The following is a 6,000-nucleotide window of genomic DNA, read 5'->3' as shown; positions in this document are numbered from 1 at the left end:
AATAGAACAAGCCCTTGAGGGTGGGGCAAGGTGCCCAGGCTGTTCTGAAACACTGCACTTTGCAGAGGCTGCCCCGGGGAGCTCGGGCAGATGCATAAGGTGGCTTGCCAGGCAGGCCAGGCAGGCGGCCCCCCCATCCCCACCCCCCATGTCCTGCGCTTATCTCTCACTGGCAGCTGCGAGTTCACGCTCGTTGCTTCTGCTCCTGCAGCGTGTCTGACAGACTCTCCGTGTGTGTAGCGGGTATGCATGTCCATGTGTGTGCTCACCCATGTCTGCTCCAGACAGGCACAAGGTGTGCTTGGATGGATCTGGTGTTGTGTCCTTCTCTGTCAACACGGGTGTAGACCAGGGCCTCTGCAGTCCCGCACCTCGCTATACTTGCAGTCTCTGAGGAGGGAGCATGCTCCTTCTTGAGCCTGGAATACCTTTCTTCTTTCTAAGAAAATGCCCATGTACCATCAAGCCCTTCTCTCCCCCTGGGTAAGCTGATGAGCAGGGCTGCCTGGCAGAGTACATGGAGACATCATGAATTCCCAGATCGGTCTGGGCTGACTTGTCATTATCCCCACACCAGTGGCCCAGGGCATGGCACTTAGTAGTAGCTTGTCCAGAAAGCTTTGCTGAATGTGTGAGTAATGGATTTGACCAGGGACACAGCAATGCACATTCATCAATACGCAGAGTTGGCCATGGTCTGGTATACTTGCCACCTCTGTCTTGAGTCATTTCCCATGGCGTTGTTCTAAGAAAATTACAGATATACCACTACTTTCCTTTAAATTTTTAAATTACATCTTCATTCTGTACTTGTGCAGCACACATTTGTGGGCACATGCTCTACTTTGTGTATGTGGAGGTTAGTAGAAAACTTTCGGGTGTTGGTGTCCTCTACCATGTGGGTCTTGGGGATTAAACTTAGGTTGTCAGGAAGGGCAGGCAACTGTTGGGCCATCTCACCTGACCCCAGGCCACTACTGTGAGAAAGAAGCTCTGAATTCCCTTTTCAGGTTGGTTATATATACCCTACCACAAAGAAATCCCATCCCTGAGGATATACCTAGAGAACCCGAGGAGGCTCCAGCAGGAGCATCCTGTAGCAATCACAAACTAGTAATGCCCAAATGCCTGTCAGAGTAGACTGGACATTAAATCGCACCATTTCCACATGAGGGAGCAATAGACAAGAAGTTGAGCAGCTTATAGTTCTACTCATTAGCCTGGAAGGAAAACCAGTACAGTGATGAACCATAATACAGTGATGAACCATAGAAGCAATGTGCACGCACATAAGTACACACACACACACACACACACACACACACACAATATGAGTCCAACTATAAAAAGTTAAAAACCTACCATGTTGTGTAGAATGTTGTGTAGAGATACACAGACAGGTAAGAAGCCACCTTTTAAAAAAAAGGTACACCCTTGGGAGGCTCAAGTAAGAGTCCAGCTTGAGCCTGGAGTTCAAGGATGACCTAAGCAACAGAGTGAGACTGTCTCAAAAGCAACAAATAAACAAACAAAAATATAATTATTGGGGACTGGTAGTATAGCTTGGTGGCAGAACCCTTGCTAGTACGATCTAGGCTCTGGATTCCACCCCAGTACAATGAAATGATATGATATGAAATGGTCAGGGGCTCATTTAGACTCGTTTACAAAACAAAGTAAAACAAAACAAAACAAAAATCATGGTCTTGTTATGTAGCCCAGGCTGGCAGTTCTGCTTCAGCCTTGCACATGACATGACGGGACCGCAGGTTTAAGCCACAACACTTGCTTCTGCCTCTTATTTTTGACATTGCGTGTGTGTGCTTTCTTATGTACACATTTTCCTTGGAAGGAAAGAGCAGTGTGTGGTCCTCCTCTGCCTCCCTTTTCCCTCTACCCCCCATTCTGTCCCCAGTCGGCGGAGGAGGGGCCAAGGTTCCTTATAACAGCTTCTTTCTTTATTTCTGAGTGGGTCAGAGGAATATGGGGGTGAGGGCCTCCCTCTGCAGCTGGGCCCTGGCTACTCCACGGTGGGAAGGGATGGGGAGAGCAGGGTCAGGCAAAGCCGGCTGGCTCTGCTGTTCCTGCCAACTCTGGATTAGGCCAGGGCTCCGGCCCACCTGTTGTTTCCTTCATCCAGCATGAGCATAGCTACTGAGTACCTTCTGTAAGCACTGGGTGCTGTTGAAGGTTCAGAGAACTGGGTGCGGGTGTGTGTGTGTATGTATATGTGTGTGCTTGTTGTTACTGTAGGTGTTTGTTTTTTGTTTTGTTCTGTCTCACCACAATGCCCTGTCTGGCCCCAAACACGAAATCCTCCTGCTGGGTGCTGTGACTACGGACACATGCCATCGATGATATCTGGCAGGAGATGATTTTTGACCTCTAAAATCTGACAGTATTACTAAGGTGACCATAAGACAAGTAACTATGTTATCAGTAAAATATAGGCCAGGTATCACATGACTGCTCACCAGAAATTGGTGATGTTCCCACATAGACAAGTGCAATCACCGATCTAGACCTCAGGTTTACAGCCTAAAGGCAGAGATACCTCAAATAATAAAACCCACTGTGCAGGATAGGGGGCTGCCTCCTGCTGAGCGCTCGGGTTAATCTGACAGCAACTGGCATCCAAGAGATACTCTGGAGAGGCTGGCTTCTTGGTCTGTGAGTGGGCAGGTGTACTCTAGAACTTAGGTCCCCCGCTTCTCCCAAGACAAGGTCTCAATAGCCCTGCGAGACCTGGTGCTCTCTCTAGACTAAGCTAGCCTTTGAACTCACAGTTTACCTTGCTTCCCAGTGCTGAGATTAAAGGCCTGCAGCACCTGGCTTCCTTTTTAACACTGGGTCTAGTGTGTTGCTCCGGTAGCCTCAAGTTCCTGGGCCTAAGTGATCCCCCTGCTGCGGCCTCCAAAGCATCTGAGACAAAGGTGCTCTGCTAGAATGTTAGGTCTTTATATTGGGGCGTTTTTCCAGACAGTTTTACTTAGGTAGCTCAGGCTTGCCTTGAATTCACAGTAACCCTTTACTTCAAGCTCCTGAGTGCTTGGGAACACAGGATGCCTACTATGCCCAGTGTAACCTTTGACCTTAAATGTGCTGGTCTATCGGAGGCTCCATTGTTCTGGGTCAGGGTGGAGGTACTGTTCAGCTCAGCGACCAGGCCTGGAAGAAGTGAGGCAAGTTGGATGGTTGTGGAGAAGTTAAATTCCGGATGGCTCCAGGTTAGAGGCAGTAGGTGGAGCCCGGCAGGGGAGGGCCCACACCTTGCATAGTGTGGCTCTGAGTTTCTGCGCTGTGGGGCGGCTGGAATATTGACAGAAGCAGAGCTGGTCTGTGCTCCCCGCCCACCATTTATCCAGGGGCTTGTCTAAATGCCTGTTGCTGGACAGGACTCACTTGGATAGTGAAAAATATGAGCATATAACAAGATTGTCATAAATGACAGTTATGCCCATTAAAGCACTATGAACCAGTCAATCGATAGAGCACTTAGAAGCATGGAGAGCCAAAAGGAAACCCCTTACAGATTCAAAAGCGGTTTTGTCCTGAGGGAACGGTACAGGAGGAAGGAGGGGACAGGCTTTTCTTTTCAATAAACGTTTAAAAGCATACATAGTTTCGGAGGCTGGGGAGATGGCTCCCGGTTAGGGGCACTTACTCATTGAGAGGCCCTTGGTCGGGTTTCCTGCTGTCCACAGGGCAACTTACAACACAGTTCCAGGGAATCCAGCTCCTCTTCTGGTCTCTGTGGGTATCAGGCCCACAAGCAGAACAGATACACACACGCAGACAAAATACTCATGCATAAAATAAATTTTGGAAAAAAATTACAGTTTTTTAAAATGATCAAAATTTTTTTTTTGAAAAACAACAATACCCATGTTGCTGTTTATGCTCTCCCTATTTTTGTTTGGCCTTCTTGTATGAGGTGGTGGTGATAGAGGACGGTGCTCTTTCGATGTTAGCATTGAGAAAAATACAAATTCAGGGGAAATTTCAGTCTTGGAAATTGTGCATTCAAAGCTCGCCCCCAGAGTGGGAAAGTGGAGCGTCCACAAAGTCAGCGCTCCTGCGACTCCGCAGATGGCCGGTAGGGGTCAGGCGAGCTCCACGCAGTGCTGACTGCGCGGGTCCCGGGAGTCCTCGCTGCGATCGGCGGCCCGCAGAGCTTTAAGGCTGGAGTCGAAATGAGAGCACTTTAGATGTGCTGTAAAGCAGATAACTGATGGCCATCGGGTTCGTGGGTTCCAGCTCCCATCAGGGCCGGCAGTGTGCTAGGCGCTCCCTCCATCCTGCAGGCTGTTGCTTTACTCGGACTCTGGCCCCACCCAGCCTCACCGGCGTCCGAGCGTGGCTGGCTCATCCGTCATTCCTAAGTTTGAGCAACTCACCTTGCAGGGCTTTGCATGAGGTCCTTTAAGCAATCTCGCCTCGAGCACCCAGTTAGTTGCAAAGGCCAGGGAAGAAGTGGATGTGTGAAGTGAAGCAATATTACAAACGTAAGAGAATGAGATATGGGGCTGAGACTCAGGTCCCTGGGGAGAAACTTCCTTCAGGTCCAAGTTGGATTGTCGGCGGGGGTGGGGGTGGGGGTTGAGATGGGGTTTGGGAACCCAAACCAACCAGTCAGCCAAACACGAACCCGGTGTGACTGCCTTAGCCCAGTGTCACTCCCTAGGGGACCCAGGTGTTTGTCACTAGAGTCCGATAAGGAGCAAGACCTGACCACACTTAACACTTCTCATTAGCGCCCCCACCCTTTTTCAGACATGTTTGTTTTGTCCTTTATTTAAAAACATTTCTTGTGTGGGTCACAGAGAAAAAAAAATCAGGAAAACAATCACATTCTTCCTTTCTGTTGCTCTAGCGGGGTCCACATAGATTGGGTAATTACAGAAATTTTAGCTCATGGTTCCAGCTGAATATCAAAAGCATGGCACTCCCATCTCCAGTGTTTTTCTTTTGCATGATAACATGGTAGGGGACCTGATGACAGAGCAGGCACACTAGTTTAAGATTCCCTTTATAAAGCCACTAAAGTCATGAGGATCTTACTACCCAAACCATTAACAAATGGCTGGGATTAAGGGTTTTTTTGGGGGGGGGATTAAGGTTTTTAGCAGGTGAACTTCTGGGGCACACTCTCAAGTTGGTAGGGTTCCTATGGGCACGGCTGGGTGACATGTTGCATTATAGAGGCCAGTGGATAACGCTCTTATCCACTACATGGGTTCTAGGACTCCATCTCAGGTTGTTTGGCTTGGTGACAATCTTGCAGGTCATTTGATCGTCTTCTGTGCGTTATTCCAGGTGTCTTTCTCAGCTGCTCATCATATCTACTGCATTCAAGAACACAGCAGGGCCAGGAGGTGGTGGTGCACGCCTTTAATCCCAGCACTTGGGAGGCAGAGGCAGGTGGATTTCTGAGTTCGAAGCCAGCCTGGTCTACAGAGTGAGTTCCAGGACAGCCAGGGCTACACAGAGAAACCCTGTCTCGAAAAACTAAAAAAAAAAAAAAAAAAAAAAAAAAAAAAAAAAAAAAAAGAAAGAAACAGCAGGATCCAGACGGGGAAAATGATTCCAGCCTCGCGCTCTGGAATCCCATCTTAATTTATTTTTTCCTGGAGACAGGGTTTCTCTGTGTAGCCCTGGCTGTCCTGGAACTCACTCTGTAGACCAGGCCTCTGCCTCCCAAGTGCTGGGATTAAAGGTGTGCGCCACTACCACCCGGCCCTTATTTATTTTTTAAAGATTCATTTAATGTTCATGAATGTTTTGCTTGTCTGTCTGTCTGTGCTTGCAGTGCCTATGGCTGCCAGAAGGGGTCATCATATCCCCTAGAACTGGAATTACGGATGGTTAGGAACCACTATGTGGGTTCTGGGAATCGAAACTTGGCCCTTTGGAAGAGCAATGGGTAGTCTTCACTGCCGAGCTGTTCCCTAGTCCTGAACCCCGTCTTAAGATGGGACTGGATTGGGGTTGGTAAGGCAC

Source organism: Mastomys coucha, unplaced genomic scaffold, assembly GCF_008632895.1.
Source record: "Mastomys coucha isolate ucsf_1 unplaced genomic scaffold, UCSF_Mcou_1 pScaffold15, whole genome shotgun sequence".
Classification (NCBI taxonomy): Eukaryota; Metazoa; Chordata; class Mammalia; order Rodentia; family Muridae; genus Mastomys; species Mastomys coucha.
Note: the sequence above shows the minus strand (reverse complement) of the source record.